The sequence below is a fragment of the Erythrolamprus reginae genome, chromosome Z (assembly GCF_031021105.1).
Source record: "Erythrolamprus reginae isolate rEryReg1 chromosome Z, rEryReg1.hap1, whole genome shotgun sequence".
NCBI classification, from domain to species: Eukaryota; Metazoa; Chordata; class Lepidosauria; order Squamata; family Dipsadidae; genus Erythrolamprus; species Erythrolamprus reginae.
The window spans coordinates 6,273,172-6,290,793 of record NC_091963.1 but is presented as its reverse complement, the minus strand read 5'-3'; the positions used below and the strand labels follow the sequence as shown (position 1 = coordinate 6,290,793).

Sequence of the window (17,622 nt, the reverse complement as noted above, 5' to 3'; positions counted from 1 at the left end):
TTTAGGAAGCTATGCAGAATTCTCCCCATCTCAGGTTTTTACTGGAAAGTAAGATTGTAGATCTACACCCACACACCCACATTAATTTTAATGCTTGTACAGTGGTACCTCTACCTAAGAACGTCCTCTACTTACAAACTTTTCTAGATGAGAACCGGGTGTTCAAGATTTTTTTGCCTCTTCTCAAGAACCATTTTCCACTTACAAACCCGAGCCTCCAAAACTGTAACTGGAAGAGGCAGGGAGAAGCCTCCGTGGGGCCTCTTTAGGAATCTCCTGGGAGCAAACAGGGGCGGAAAAGGCGGGGAGATGTCTCCATGAGGCCTCTCTAGCAATCTCCTGGGAGGAAACAGGGCCGAAAAAGGCAGGGGGAAGTCTGTGGGACCTTGCTAGGAATCTCCTGGGAGGAAACAGGGCCGGAAAAGGCAGGGAGAAGCCCCTGTGGGGCCTCTCTAGGAATCTCCTGGGAGGAAACAGGGCCGGAAAAGGCAGGGAGAAGTCTCCATGAGGCCTCTCTAGCAATCTCCTGGGAGGAAGCAGGGCCGGAAAAGGTTTGGAGAAGCCTCTGTGGGGCCTCTAGGAATCTCCTGGAGGAAACAGGGCCGGAAAATGCGAGGAGAAGCCTCTGTTGGGCCTTGCTAGGAATCTTTTGGGAGGAAACAGGGCCGGAAAAGGCAGGGGGAAGTCTGTGGGACCTTGCTAGGAATCTCCTGGGAGGAAACAGGGCCGGAAAAGGCAGGGAGAAGCCTCTGTGGGGCCTCTCTAGGAATCTCCTGGGAGGAAACAGGGCCGGAAAAGGCAGGGAGAAGTCTCCATGAGGCCTCTCTAGCAATCTCCTGGGAGGAAGCAGGGCCGGAAAAGGTGTGGAGAAGCCTCTGTGGGGCCTCTAGGAATCTCCTGGAGGAAACAGGGCCGGAAAAGGCGAGGAGAAGCCTCTGTTGGGCCTTGCTAGGAATCTTTTGGGAGGAAACAGGGCCGGAAAAGGCAGGGAGAAGTCTCCATGAGGCCTCTCTCCTGGGAGGAAACAGGGCCTCCGCCCTCTCTGTGGTTTCTCCAACCGCACACATTATTTGCTTTTACATTGATTCCTATGGGGAAAATTGCTGCTTCTTACAAACTTTTTTACTTAGGAACCTGGTCATGGAACGAGTTAAGTTCTTAAGTAAAGGTACCACTGTATATACATTTATACATTGTTTTTTCTTATTGCCTCCTCTTATACGTCCATCTCCTATTACCTCTTAGTCTTTCTTTTCTTTGTCCATTCATACATTTAGTCCATCTCGGCACAGTCATAAACTATTTTATATAATTTACTTCTCCAAGGGTATCTGGGAATCTTTCCAACATTGAGCATATATGATCCTTGTCGCTGTCAATGTGTAGCATTAAATATTTAATGATTGTGTGTATTGTTTTCTAATAATTCCTAATAGAAAAAAATCAGGTGTTTACTCAATTGTTCTACCTATTATTTCCTGCATTCACTTGTGTATTTTCCTCCAGTATTGTTTAGCTTTGGGACACACCCACCACATATGAAAGAAGGTGCCTCACTCTATTTTACATTTCCAACAGATCTGATTTTAATTTTGATATATTTTCGCCAATCTATACCAGGGGTCCCCAAACTTGGCAATTTTAAGACTTGTGGACTTCAACTCCCAGAATTCTCCAGCTAGTTATGCCGGCTGCAGAATTCTGGGAGTTGAAGTCCACAAGTCTTAAAGATGCGAAGTTTGAAGACTTCTGATCTATACTATTGTATTCTCTGTATTCTTTCTATAACCTACCATATTTTTCAGAGTATAAGACCCACCCTTTTTCTCCCTAAAAGAGGCTAATATTTTGGGTACGTCTTATACTCTGGATGTAGCTCCCCATTCCCAGCCCTAACTAGCTGCTAACGATCTTCCCAGCTCTTAACTTGCAGGCCCTTTCATTGCTTCTCTCTGCGAAGAATGTTTTCCAAACCTTGTCTTTGTAGTTGGGTTTTTTTTAAATTGCTTTACTTGTTCCGAATATTTCTTTCCAGCCCTAACTAGGTGCATACAGTGTTTCCAGCTCTTACCAGCTTACAAGCTCTTTCATTGTTACTCTCTGCGAAGAATGTTTTCCAAGCCCTCTAAGCCTTTGCAGGGTTTTTTTCCCCATTGCTCTACTTGCTCCGAATGTTTCTTTTCAGGTGCTAACAATGTTACACCAACACTCCGCACTCCGCAGCATTGGTTGCCGATCAATTTCCAGTCACAATTCAAAGTGTTGGTTATGACCTATAAAGCCCTTCATGGCATCGGACCAGAATATCTCTGGGACCACCTTCTGCCACACGAATCCCAGCGATCGGTTAGGTCCCACAGAGTTGGCCTTCTCCGGGTCCCGTCAACTAAGCAATGTCGTTTTGGTGGGACCCAGGAGAAGAGCCTTCTCTGTGGCGGCCCCTGACCTCTGGAACCAGCTCCCCCCAGATATCAGAGTTGCCCCCACCCTCCTTGCCTTTCGCAAGCTCCTTAAAACCCACCTCTGTCGTCAGGCATGGGGGAATTGAAATTTCCCTTCCCCCTAGGCTTATAGAATTTATACATGGTATGTTTGTATGTATGAGTGGTTCTTTAAATTGGGTTTTTTAAGATTATTTTTAATATTAGATTTGTTTACATTGTCTTTTTATATTGTTGTTAGCCGCCCCGAGTCTTCGGAGAGGGGAGGCATACAAATCTAATGAATGAATGAATGAATGAATGAATGAATGAATGAATGAATGAATGAATGAATATTCCCAGCTCTTACTGGTTTGCATGCTCTTTCATGGTTACTCCTTCCAAATAAATTTTTTTTAAAGCCCTAACCAGGGGATAAAATAATGTGCTGAAGCTGACCAGTCTAAGGATGCTAGCCAGATGAATACCTGAGAAGCACATTCTTTTCCTCCCCAGCTACTCTGTTGCATCTTATACTCTGAAAAATACGGTACATCTTTTTTATAATATAGCACCCAAAACTGGATGCAATATTCCAAGTGTGGTCTTACCAAAGCATTGAAATGGTATTATTTCACATCATCTTGATTATATCTATTAATACAGTTCAGCTTTGCATTGGCTTTTTTTTTTTGGGGGGGGGGGGGTTTCCTCTCTGACCCAAAAAATTCATCTGGAAAATTCCAATGTCTCCTAAAGTTTCTTCAACCTTTCTTCTTCGTTACAGTGTGCGTTGAAGTTTCTCCCCACTCCCACTTACCCATCTTTTCCCTTACTTATACAGTGATACCTTGTCTTACGAACTTAATTGGTTCTGGGATGAGGCTTGTAAGGTGAAAAGTTCGTATGACAAAACAATGTTTCCCATAGGAATCAATGGAAAAGCGATTAATGCGTGCAAGCCCAAAACTCACCCCTTTTGCCAGCCGAAGCGCCCGTTTTTGCGCTGCTGGGATACCTCTGAGGCTCCCCTCCATGGGAAACCCCACCTCCGGACTTCCGTGTTTTTGTGATGCTGCAGGGGAATCCCAGCAGGAGAATCCCAGCAGTGCAAAAGCGGGCGCTTCTCCATTGCATCTGGAAGGAGAGTCCAACATGGGTATTACTCCAATCCTATTGGTAGAGACTGAGTTAAAAATTTACATATTAATTGAGCACCGCCCCCTCTGCTCTCCCCATGAGCCAGTTTTAAAAACTCAGTCACTGAGTAGAGACATGCTGAGTTTTGAGCTAGATTAAAAAATATCTAGGAAATTGTATAATAAACTGTTTGTTACCGTTTTAATCCTTTTTCTCTTTTTCTTTCAGATGTGAAGCTTGAAGAGGATCAGACGGTCTGGGGTCTCTGCCCTCAGCGGGCACCACCCCCAACGACTCTCCTCAGGGGTTTTGCCTTCCCCCAGTGGGAACACCCCGTAGAGGAGCACCCAGCCTGGGGGTCCCTGGCCTCCGAGGCCATACCGGGGCTGTCAGCCGAAGGTGGGAGGGTCCGCCCCCCCCACTGGGAGGCTTGAAGGCGACTCGCGTGCAGCGGGAGACGAGCGCCTCACAGCTGACGGGGAAGTCAGCCCGGTGAGCGCTAGGGAAGCCGCCGAAGCCGCAGCCGACGAAACTGCCGCAGCCGACAGGAACGCGGCGTGGATTGCAGCGGGGAGGTCAGGAACCCCCCGGAGAGCCTGGAAGCGACGGGAAGGTCCCCGCAAAAAGAGGGACCTGAAGAGCAGCCCGGAGAGCCGTGGAGGCTGGGCGCCGCCATATTGGGGGCGGCTAGAGCGGCGAGGCGTCTTTGGGCGCCAAACAGCTGGCAGGGTGGCAAAACTAAGCGCGAGCGGGCTGGGAAGCCCTAGTGCGCAGGCGCAGGTCCTGGGAGGCCGCGGGCACCATTTTCGGGGCAATACTGACGAGGCTGGCGAGGACCTAAGCCACCAGAGGTCAGAAACAGCACAAGCCTGTATTTGTGACCAACTATTGTGAGTACAATGGAGGAGCATCAAAGCAAAGAGCTCCCAAGTTCTCCTGCCCCCTCTAAGGATAAGGCAAAGGGGAAGCCCAAGGAGAAGGCAAAATCCCATTCATCTGCAATTCCCAGAGAGGGTTTAAACGCACGAAATGACTTGGCCAGTCATCAACCCATAGGGGGAAAACTGCAGGGCTTCGGCGAGGCCTGGCAGGCGACTTCCTCCGACAGATGGGCTCTGGCTACAGTTACACAAGGGCTCAGGCTGGAATTCCTTCAACCACCTCCCAGCCGTTTCATACACTGCCCAGTAATAAAGGACTTCCAAAAGAGACTACAATTGCGCAGGGAAATTACGCACCTGCTAGACATCCAAGCCATAGAACTAGTTCCGCAGCAGGAGGAAAGAAAGGGGTTCTATTCCATGATTTTCATCGTCCCCAAATCCTCAGGAGGCTGCAGGTTGATCCTCAACCTGAAGCAACTGAACCTCTTCATAAGATACAGGATGCACTCGCTGCAGACCATTCTCGCCTCCATCCGGAAACAGGACACTTTAACATCCATAGACCTCAAGGAGGCATACTTGCATGTCCTTATTCATCCGGAACATCGCAGGTTTCTCCGATTTTATACCGATGGAAGACATTACCAATACAGAGCCATGCCGTTCGGCCTGTCATCGGCCCCAAGAACGTTTACGAAGCTCTTGGATGTATTGACCGCCAGCTTAAGAGCACGATCCATCAGACTCATGGCCTACCTGGACGATATAATCATTCTGTCCAGGTCCAAGCTAGCAGCAGAGAGAGACCTCAATGAGACAATTCATACGCTGGAACTCCATGGCTTCACAGTCAATGTGGAAAAAAGCCAGCTGTTACCTACTACCAGGCTTCTACACCTAGGAGCGATTATAGACACTCAGGAGGGCACGGTGTCACTCTCACAAGAGAGGCAGGACAACATCAGACACTTGATATCCAGTATTCAGCGGGGGCCAGTCCCACTTTCGCTGCTGTCAAAGATACTGGGAACCCTGGTGTCGGCCATTGGCATTGTCCCCTGGGCCAGGTTCCATATCAGAACACTGCAGTGGTTCCTGCTTCCGGCTCAAAGGTCCAAGGTAAGCCATTGTCACAGGCAGGTCTACTTGCCCCAGAGGGTCAGGGAGTCCTTGAAATGGTGGACATCCGCCGCAATCAGCAGAGGATCTCCCTTCCAGACAAGAGATCAAGTCATCTTGACCACCGATGCCAGTCTTACCGGATGGGGTGCCCATGTTGGAGCTCACATGGCTCAAGGCCTGTGGACGGAGGAGGACCTCGCTTCGGTCAACATAAACTTCCTGGAATTAAGAGCAGTGTTCCTAGCACTACAGACATTTGCACCTCTGGTTCATCAACAGCACGTGTTGGTGCTCACGGACAATGTGGCGACCAGAGCTCACTTGAACCACCAAGGGGGCACAAGGTCGCAGCGTCTCATGGAGGAGACAAAGACACTATTCCGCTGGGTCGAACAACATCTGCGGTCCCTAACAGCGGAACACATCGCGGGGATCAGCAATACACAAGCAGACTGGCTGAGTCGGTCCACCTTGGATCAGTCAGAGTGGAGGCTGGACCCGGCCCTCTTCCAACAAGCGGTGATGCGGTTTGGCCTTCCGCTGGTGGATCTTTTCGCCAGCTCCCAGAACACCCAGCTTCCAAGATTCTACACACAATTCCCACAGCCAGGGGCGGAGGAAGTCAACGCTCTCCGAACACCCTGGCCGCCAGGACTGCTCTATGCGTTTCCACCAACAAATCTTATACCACGAGTAGTGGAGAAACTCCTGCGGGAGAAGGCGGAGGTGTTGCTGGTGGCTCCACACTGGCCTCGCCGACCGTGGTTCTCCGACCTGGTGGCACTGTCGGTGTCAACACCTTGGAGAATTCCGGACCAATTGATATCTCTCAGTCAAGGGGAACTTCATCATCCAGATCCCCAGTGGCTCCAACTGACTGTTTGGCACTTGAACGGGTCAGGTTACGAGGATTGAAGCTACCAGAGAAGGTCATCGACACTATGCAGGCTGCAAGGCGTTCATCTACTTCTCGGGTTTACCAGGCGACATGAGCGGCCTTTTGCAGTTTCTGCGACAAACAAAACATCAATACTGGACAGGCTTCGGTCATCACAGTTCTGGAGTTCTTACAAACCGGTCTTGACAGAGGGCTAGCGCGCAACACTCTAAAACGACATGTGGCGGCCCTCGCAACCATGATACGAGTGGAGGGAGTCCGTTCCCTGGCTTACCATCCTTGGGTGAAGGATTTTCTACGAGGAGCATCGAATCAACACTCTCCACCGATTCGGAGGTTTCCATCATGGGACCTCCCGTTGGTTCTCAGGGCCTTGACAAAACCACCATTTGAGCCCTTGAGATCTATACCTTTGCGACTACTGTCAATTAAAACGGCCTTCCTAGTGGCTATTACGTCGGCCCGGAGAGTGTCAGAGTTAGCTGCCTTGTCGGTACGCCCTGACCTCTGTATCTTTTATCCAGACCGGGTGGTGCTAAGGTTGGACCCTTCCTTTATACCGAAGGTCAACTCAGAGTTTCATAGGAAACAAGAATTGATTCTTCCAGATTTTTGCACCCACGGCAGCCACCCGTCGGAATTAAGGTGGCACAAGATCGATGTACGCCGTGCGGTCAAGATTTACATTAGACGCACAGAAACCTTTCGAAAGACGGGAAAGTTGTTTGTTTCCTTTGCATCAGATAAAGAGGGACTTGGAGTTTCATCGGTTTCCATTAGTCGTTGGATCAGGGACTGTATTGCGGAGGCATACAGGGCTCGTAACCAACTGGTGCCAACAGGAGTGACTGCTCACTCAACGAGGAGTGCGGCGACCTCAGCGGCCTGGGCGACCCAGGCATCCATAGATGACATCTGCAGGGCTGCAACGTGGTCGGCACTATCGACTTTCATACGACATTATAAGTTGGACTCCTTCGCCTCAGCAGAGGCGGCATTTGGGAGACGTGTTTTGCAACGTGTTTGTTTATCTCCAACGTCCCTGACAAGCCCTCCTCCCTCCCATGGGCCGTAAATCTCTGGTATATCCCATGTTGGACTCTCCTTCCAGATGCAGTGGAGAAGAACCGTTGTACCTATCTGAACGGTCTTATCAGTGCACTGGAAGGAGAGTCCAAACCCACCCGGTACAGTTATGGGTGCAGGGACGCCGGAGTGGGCAGAGAGTCCAAACCCACCCGGTACAGTTATGGGTGCAGGGACGCCGGAGTGGGCAGTTGTTACAATAAAACTTGGTTATCCTCTTACTATGGTTTTTTCGTTTTTAAAACTGGCTCATGGGGAAAGCAGAGGGGGCGGTGCTCAATTAATATGTAAATTTTTAACTCAGTCTCTACCAATAGGATTGGAGTAATACCCATGTTGGACTCTCCTTCCAGTGCACTGAGAAGACCGTTCAGGTAGGTACAACGGTTCTTCGCTGGCAACGGAAGTCCAGAGGTGGGGTTTCCCAGCGAGGGGAGCCTCAGCGAAATTGCAGCATCGCAAAAACATGGAAGTCCTCGAAACCCCACCTCCGGACTTCCGTGTTTTTGTGATGCTGCGATTTCGCTGAGGCTCCCCTCACTGGGAAACCCCACCTCCGGACTTCTATTGCCAGCAAAGTGCTCGCTTTTGCGCTGCTGGGATTCCCCTGCAGCATCACAAAAACATGGAAGTCCGGAGGTGGTGTTTCCCACGGAGGCGAGCCTCAGGGAAATCCCAGCAGTGCAAAAACGGGCGCTTCGCTGGCAACAGAAGTCCAGAGGCAGGGCATCCTAGTGGCGGCGGCTTGAGATTGTAAGGTGAAAATAGTTTGGAAGAAGAGGCAAAAAAATCTTAAACCCCGGGTTTGTATCTCGAAAAGTTTGTGTGACGAGGGGTTTGTAAGACGAGGTATCACTGTACTGTACATTTTTATTGCAAACGCTCTATTACCATGCCACGGTTTTATAGTCTGGCCTTCCTAAGCTAAATCAAATCACAAAGCCTTTATTTCCCCCCCCCCCTCTGCTTTTGAAAGAAGATTAGCATTTCCTTGTGACATATCCAGGTCTGGATCGTGGATCTTTAATTAGCACGGTTGATTGAGATCAAATGATGCCTGGGCTTAAACATAGGGCCAGCGAACAAACACGAGAAAAAATAGTTGACTTTTCAAACCCGATTCTGTGCGATATTTTGCTCAAGGAAGAATATTTCAGCAGAAGGCCTCCCCGGCTTGCTAGCTGATCTCAAATAACCCTGTTAAAAGGTGTAAAGCAACCCACCTATTCTTGCACTGTTTTCCTGTTGCTTTATTTTGTGTTTTTTTAATTTCGCTGTAGATTAAAACTGGCTCTCCGGGAGATTGGCTGTGAACATAGGTCACTGCTTCCATAGACTGAGAATATTTAATTGGCATGTTAGTGAATTTTGGCAGGCCTAGTTAGAGGAGAAATAAGAAAGAAAACCCAAAGCAGTGCGGGAGGAGCGGGAGAAATCCCCCTCGAATGATCCAATTCCATTCCGTGTCCTTTCCTTGTAAGAATCCTTTGCAAATCAGCCTGCAGACAAAATATTAGAGAAAGCTGTTTTTGCAAATGAAGTAGCATCTGCCTGGCCCAGAGGCTACGAGGCTTCACAGCTGGATAGGGTGACTGCTTTGAAAATTTATTTATTTATTTATTTTGTCCAATACACAATGAGGTTTTTAGTGGGTATATATAGGGGCGGAGAGGGGCAGCATACAAATCTAATTAATAATAATAATAATAATAATAATAATAATAATAATATATAGACATAGTAAAATACATGATGAAGGTTATAGAGGAGATACTCATAGTAAAATATATCTAAGAAAGAATAGAAGATATAGTAATAGAACATATCAATGAAAGAATAGAAGAAGAGATATAGGAATAGAAGAAAGGTATAGGAGATATAGGAGAGCAATAGGACAGGGGACGGAAGGCACTCTAGTGCACTTGTACTCGCCCCTTACTAACCTCTTAGGAATCTGGATAGGTCAACCGTAGATAATCTAAGGGTAAAGTGTTGGGGGTTTGGGGATGACACTATGGAGTCCGGTAATGAGTTCCACGCTTCGACAACTCGGTTGCTGAAGTTATATTTTTTACAATCAAGTTTGGAGCGGTTAATATTAAGTTTAAATCTGTTGTGTGCTCTTGTGTTGTGGTTGAAGCTGAAGTAGTCGCCGACAGGCAGGACGTTGCAGCATATGATCTTGTGGGCAATACTTAGATCTTGTTTAAGGCGTCTTAGTTCTAAGCTTTCTAGGCCCAGGATTGAAAGTCTAGTCTCGTAGGATATTCTGTTTCGAGTGGAGGAGTGAATGGCTCTTCTGGTGAAATATCTTTGGACATTTTCAAGGGTGTTAATGTCTGAGATGCGATATGGGTTCCAAACAGATGAGCTGTATTCGAGGATGGGTCTGGCAAAGGTTTTGTAAGCTCTGGTAAGCAGTGTGAGATTGCCAGAGCAGAAGCTACGTAGGATTAGGTTTACAACTCTTGAAGCCTTCTTGGCTATGTTGTTGCAGTGGGCTTTGGCACTTAAATCTTTTGTTATTAGTATTCCAGGGTCTTTAACCGAGTGGGGATTATCTGTGATAATTTGAGAATGTTCAGCTAGGAGATGAGTGGTGGGAAAGGGAGAGCAGAAGAAGGATGATAGTTAGAAAGGAGGAATAAAGAGTGACATGATAGCAGCATTCCAATAGGAAGGATGAAGCTTCGTTCTCAGAGCTTGTGGGTTGGTTTCCAAATGTTTGATGAGACTTGGTGGCACAGTTGTTAGAGTGCAATACTGCAAGCTGCTTCTTCTGTCTGTAGTTCAGCAGCTCAAATCTCACCACCGGTCAAGGTTGACTCAGCCTTCCATCCTTCCGAAGTGGGTAAAATGAGAACCCAGATTGCTGGGGGAAATAGGCTGACTCTGTAAACCATTTAGAGAGGGCTTTAAAGCATTGTGAAGTGGTATGTAAGTGCTATTGCTATTGTTTTGTTACCAGGGACATGATTGAAACATTTAAATATGTTAAAGGGTAACTTTGTGAGTGACATAGTGGAAGGTTTGGAAGGGAAGGTTTGCCTATTTGCTGATGACTCTAAAGTGTGCAATAGGGTTGATATTCCTGGAGGCGTCTGTAATATGCCAAATGATTTAGCTTTACTAGATAAGTGGTCAAAGCAATGGAAACTGCAGTTTAATGTTTCCAAATGTAAAATAATGCACTTGGCCAAAAGGAATCCTCGATCTGAGTATTGTATTGGCAGTTCTGTGCTAGCAAAAACTTCAGAAGAGAAGGATTTAGGGGTAGTGATTTCTGACAGCCTCAAAATGAATGGGTGAACAGTGCAGTCAGGCAGTAGGGAAAGCAAGTAGAATGCTTGGCTGCATAGCTAGAGGTATAACTAGAAAAAAGAGGGAGATTGTGATCCTGCTGTATAGAGCACTGGTGAGACCACATTTGTAATACTGTGTTCAGTTCTGGAGACCTCACCTATAAAAAGATATTGATAAAATTGAAAGTGTCCAAAGACGGGCTACAAAAATGGTGGAATATCTTAGGCATAAAACTTATCAGGAAAGACTTCATGAACTCAATCTGTATAGTCTGGAGGACAGAAGGGAAAGGGGGGGACATGATCGAAACATTTAAATATCTTAAAGGGTTAAATAAGGTTCAGGAGAGAAGTCTTTTCAATAGGAAAGTGAACCCAAGAACAAAGGGGCACAATCTGAGGTTAGTTGGGGGAAAGATTAGAAGTAACGTGAGAAAATATTATTTTACTGAAAGAGTAGTAGATGCTTGGAACAAACTTCCAGCAGACGTGGTTGGTAAATCCATAGTAACTGAATTGAAACAGGCCTGGTTTAAACATATATCCATCCTAAGATAAAATACAAGAAATAGTATAAGGACAGACTAGATGGACCAGGAGGTCTTTTTCTATGTAATAAGTAATATCTTCAGTGGAGTTTAGAGGATGTCATTGTTGGTATTCTTCTACTTTTAAGGGCTTCTTCATGTGGTCAGGAGGTCTTGTGATGGGAAGGCCATGTCAGGTGAGAGTCTTGAGATGGATCAGGTACGGGTCACGTCACACCTGACCCCTCCCCTGACATGACCTATCACGGGACCTACTGACCACATGAAGCCCACATGAAACCAACCAAGAAGTTTGGAGAACAAACCTTAACAACCATAACTGAACTGCAGTGATTTCATTTAACAAGTGAAAGGTTATAAAATGGGGAAAAACTCACTTAAGAACTGTCTCATTTAATAACAGAAATTTTGGGCTCACTTGTGGTTGTAATTCGAGGACAACCCGTGTTCTGATCTTTGTAGGTATAGAACCTGGAAAATTAAGAATATTTAAACGAAATAGAAGAAGGCCTTCATTTATCTAGTCATATATTTTAAGTCCAATACCTTTAGATGTTTCAGCCTTCATGTCTCAAAACAATAACGCAGAAATTTGCTAATGGAATAGCCAGATATGGTAGCTGTAAGGGGAATAACTTTCTTACAACAGCACCTAAATTATTCAGAGCCAAAGAATCAAATCTTCTGCTGAATGAGACAAAAGCTGCTAATAACAAGGATATCTCTGCACTAAAAGGAATCAGTTTGATTTTTCTGAAATCTTTGCTACTCACTCAACTGCAAATACATTCCTTTTGTTATAACTTGGATGGATCCCTTGAGACCAATTTAAAACTGGGCTCAACTGGCTTAAGGAAATAGTAGGAGTGAACTTAGTATTGATGGACCCAGATACTTTGGAAGAATCTAATTATGTTTGATTTGGCTCAGTGCAGATTTACATCGCAACCTATACATGCAACATTTTGAAACCAATGCCCTTAGATAAATCTGAACACAAACCCAAACTCTAGCTTAGATCTGTAGATAACACCTTCGTAATTTGACTACACGGGAAATAAAAACCGGCCAACTTCCTCACACATCTTAACTTCCTGGTTAGTTGGTGGGGTAATACCTTGAATAATTGATGCAATTGATGTATGCAGATTAATCAATGTTCGCGGATTAGGAGTGAGATCCTGAGTAGTTGTGGCAGTTGGAGTCAGCTGTTTTGTAATGTATGTCTATGATGTAACATCCCAAGTTTTGGGTTGGCTCTGGGTTTGTGGTCTGGTCATGTATTTTATAATGTATTTCAGTTTGCTTTGTGTGCATGTCGGAGGAGGGTGCAGCAGTTGAAGACGTCACTGTGGTTTGGTTTCTGGATGGTGGTTGTATTTTGTCTGTAGGGTGGGTGTGGGCTTGGATCTGGTGAGGGTGATTGGTGGTGGTGTCCTGTGTTGTTCTGAGTCTGGTGTCAGTTTTTGTGGCTGGGGTACTTTTGTTGATAAGGGCTAGTTTCCAGATGTCTGGTAGGCAGGAGGCATCATCATAGTTTATTCATATTGTGGGTTTTTTTCCTATTTCAATGGCTTCCAGGATCATTCTTTTGTTGGTATGTTCAGTTTTGGAAATTAATTTAGTTCTTTCAAAGTCAATTTCATGTCCTGTTGTTTTGAGGTGTTGGAAAAGGGAGGAAGTTTTTTTCTTCTTTTCTCACTGCGTTCTTATGTTCTATGATGTATGCATTTATTCTCCTATTACTTTGTCCAATATAAGTGGCTGGGCAGATTTTACATGGTGTTTCATAGACTCTTTGGTTTTCTAGCTGGATATCATCTTTAGGGTTACTTAAGATGTTGGCTATTTTTTGGTCAAAGTGTCAAAGGCTGTCTTGATATTGTATTTGTGGAGAAGTTTGCTGATTTTATCTGTGGTGCCTTTGATGTAAGGGTCGGGGCCACCACAGAGAAGGCTCTTCCCCTGGGTCCCGCCAGACGACATTGCTTCGTCGACGGGACCCAGAGAAGGCCAACTCTGTGGGACCTAACCGGTCACTGGGATTCGTGCGGCAGAAGGCGGTCCCGGAGATATTCTGGTCCGATGCCATGAAGATGTTTTCCAAGCAGCTCCCTGCTATGAAAAAAAGAGAACTCACCTTATCAGCATATATGCAGATAGTTCATGACTTGTAGCCATTCGTTTAGTGACCATTCTAACTCACAAGAAAAAAACTGACTTGCGGCTGGTTTTCATACTTATGACCATTGCAGCATCCACATGGTCATAACTTCAGGCACTTGGCCACCGGTTCGTATTTATGACGGTTGCAACATCCCAGGGTCATGTAATCCTTTTTTACGACTTTCCGACACACCGAATCCGTGGGGAAGTCATATTCTCTTCACAACTGGGTTTACCAACTTAACAGCTGCGGCAATTTAGTTAGCAACTGTGGCAAGATAATGTACATGAAATACAGCAAAAACTCAACTAACAGTTATCTCGCTTAGCAACATAAATTCCGGGCTCAATTGTGATCGCAAGACAAGAACTATCTGTTAGTCCTTGTTTAATGACTGGTTACTCAGGGACCATTCAAAGTTATGATTGCATCACATAGACAACCCCTCCAAGGTCACATGATCTCATTTAATTGCAGCATTCTCCTGATCATGTGACCTGAATTCCCCCACCATTCAAAAAGCCGAGCTTTATACAGCCAGTTTCTACCAAAACAAATGCTTAGGTATGTATTGACTTGCTTCATGGCAACTATAACTTCCATAACCCATAGTCGGTTGCAAAGACCACGAAAGATAAAAGATGGAAATTTATCTGCCATACCGCCTGTTGTGGTTAGCTCTGGCCCAGCTCCTGCCGCAAGGAATGTGGAGGTGGATGTGGGGGAGATATCCACATGCCACAGGTCTGTTTTGCTCCCAGTAGAATCTGCCGACGAAGTCTCCTCTGACCAAGGAAGTGTGAGTGACAGGGAAGAGGGGAGTTTGGCAGACAGCCCAGGAGGAGATCAGTCATCTATATCATCCCTGGACTCTGAACAAGAATTAATGACACATCCACGCATGCGTAGAGTGATGCATAGGAGACAACAACTGAAGGATTATTACAAGAGAAAATGAGGCCACCTGTGGTTGGGTGGGGCTGCTGTAATTAGTGCTACAGATAAAAGTGCAGCCTGGTGTTTTAGCCTCATGGCAGTTTATTTGATTCATTGTTTTGTCAAGATCATGGTTTTTTGCTCTTCAGGGTTGTGTGTGTGGACTCTCTGGACTTTAGAATTGGACTCAATTTCCCAGTTACTGGGTGAGCAATTGGACTGCATTTAACCTGTGCCTTGTGTGTACCAGAAAATCCCTTTGACATTTAAAAAGGGAGCTGTTTCTGTTTTTCTGTTTATAAAAACTTTTGGGTTTTCCTTTTATCGTGTGGTGTGTGTCTTCCTGGACTAATTACCCTGTAATTACGGGCGGTTGAGACACCCCGGCAGAACAAGCGCCAGTATTGGGTTCCTACCTGCACCAGAAGGAGGACGGCGTTCCGGTAACGAAAATGGAGCTGCGCGTGATGGGTGGGCGGGCGCCTGCATCTGGGTGAGATTTTGCTTCAGCGCATGCGCAGGAAGCAAAATCTCACAAGAGGACGTGTGGATGTGTGAGATTTCAGTGTTTTTTGGCAAATTTTGCTTGGAAGCAAATAAACCACCAAAATTCCCAAGTGTGCATGTCCCCTTATGACATTTTGTTGCTCCCTGTGTATGTGCAAAAGCAAAAGCTTGTTGAGAGGCGTGCACGCCCACCGGCGACAGAGCGGCGCACTGGTAGCAGCGGGAGCCAGCAGCCCTTCACTGTATAGCGCTTATAATTTATCCCCCCCCCCCAAAAAAAAAGCTGCCCATCCTTTTTAACCTTAGCAGTATGATTCAGTGAGGTCGGGCGGTTTGAAAGAGAGACCAACCCAAAGAGGATTGTTGAACTTCGCTGCACGTAGCAGATCAGAGCTATTTTCTGGTCCGTGCAAAATGATATTTTTCTGTTTACTGCTCTCCTCTTTCACTCTAGCAATTCCCTCTGAAAAGACGGGGGTTAATAATGGTACTTCAGCTCCGTCGGTTCACCAAACAGACTTTTGTAGCTGCCAGGTGCCTCTGTCTAGGAAGCCCTCAAGGCATTTCTCTTAAAAGGATTTCTGAAATAGCTCCGTGATTGCGAAGAGTGAGCTTGGATATGTTTGCGATCTTGATTTCCCCATTGACTCTCCTCTTGAGCTGAAGGACACTGCAAGGACATCAAGGAAATAAGCTTCTACTTGACTTGCGACGTTTGCCGATTATTCTTCTCCTAAATCAGCGGTTCCCAATTTTTCTAGCACCTGGGAACCAGTTTCACTGAAGACAATGTTTACCGGAGGCGAGGGAATAATTTTGCACGCCACCTACATCCTTGTAGATGGGCAAATGAAGCTTTGCTTGCTCACTTGTGCAGCCAGGGTGGAGGAGCCCTGCCCTAAATTTTACTTCTGTACTGTAAAGAGCAAGATGACAACAATAGTCTAAGCTAGTGATGGCAAACCTATGGCACGGGTGGCAGGGGTGGGCAGCAGGGAGGACGGGGTGGAACGCAGTTCATCTTGCGGAAATGAAGATGCGTCTGCAGCTCCAGCTGATCGGCGGCTGTCATTTCCTAGTCTCCGCTCAGTTCTCCTTTTTCCCCCTGCTGCTGCGTCTGCGCTCCTTGCTTTTTTCCTCTTTCCTCCTTCCTGGCTTCGGACGAGCTTCCTTCTCTCCTGCCCGGCTCCCCTCCAGCCTCATGCGGCCACCTCTCCCCTGAGGTGCAAGCAGAAGGCGTGGGTGGAAGTGGTGCTGGCAGCATTTATGCTTCTGGCAGCGCCCGTTCGCCTAGCTACCCAGCCTGAGGCAGGGAAGGTGATGCAGGAAGGAGAGCGTGGGAAACACAAAGCAAATTGTCACCCCAGCGAGCAACACTGGTAAGGTTGTAAGTTGAGGACTTAACAGTTCACTTGAACAATGATCGTTCAAGCCACTCCCACCTGGTCACATGGCCGGCAAGCCAATCCTACCCAGTCACATGGCCATTAAGCCACACCCACAAAATAAGCCACACCCACAGTGGCAGTAAAAATTTTGGCCGCCCATTACTGACAGGTGCCACAGGTGGCATGCGGAGCCACATCTGTTGGCACACAAACTGTTGCCCTAGCTCAGCTCCAATGTGCATGTGTGTTCTGGCCAGCTGAGTTTTGTCTCTCACAGGGGCTCTGAGAGGCTGTTTTTGGCTTCCAGAGAGCCTCTGGAGATGGAGCAGGCTGTTTTTACCCTCCCCTGGCTCCAGGGAACCCTTTGGAGCCTGGAGAGGAAAAAACATGAGCCCACTGGGCCCATCAGAAGTTGGGAAACAGGCCATTTCTGGCCTCCAGGGGGCGAGGGGAGCTGTTTTCGCCCTCCCCAGGCATTGAATATTAATGTGGGCACTCGTGCAAGCGCGATATCGCTGATGCACGCTCTTTCGGCACCTGAGGAAAAATAGGTTCGCCTATGTGGGTGTACTAGCATTCATGCATGTGTGCACACTTCTTCGATGCCCCCCCTTGCACCTCCCAGCTGCCCCCACCATGTGAACAAAAACCCCCCTTGCATCCCCATGGAACCTGACAGTTAAGTGAATCTGGTCACAAAAAGGCAACATGTAATTTTGGGACACAGTCACGGTCATAAACACGAACCAGTTGCCAAGCATCCAAAGTGGTCATAAGTGTGAAAAAGAGTCATTGTTTTTTTCAGAGCTGTTGTAACTTTGAATAGTTACTGGACAAACCGTTGTAAGTCAAGGACGTCTTGCAAACAACCCATGTTCTTTCAGTTAGTCTTCACAGAGTGGCCTCAAATCCCAATACAAGTAGTCCTCAGCTTAACAACCATTCATTTAGTAAGTAAGTAAAGAAAGAAAGAATGACTGAATGAAATAAAATAAAATATCATATCATGAAAGTCAATAACTGTAGATCTAGAGCAGAGGTCGGCAACTATGGCCTCTATAAGACCTGGGACTTCAACACCCAATATTCCTAACCAAGTTATGCTAAGCCAGCTATCTTGGCTCAGGAGTTCTGGGAGTTGAAGTCCCCGGGTCTTAAAGGGGCCATAGTTGCCCGCCCCTGGTCTATATTTTTATTTTTATTTATTTTATTTATTTATTTATT

The 17,622-nt window shown here is 46.6% G+C and overlaps 1 protein-coding gene across 1 annotated transcript in view; it reads left to right on the top strand.

Annotated features, from left to right (window-relative positions):
* The window catches only part of CRHR2 (corticotropin releasing hormone receptor 2), a 115,748-nt gene that overhangs the window by 86,542 nt on the left and 11,584 nt on the right, over positions 1–17,622 (top strand). The gene's annotated exons all lie outside the window — the stretch shown is intronic.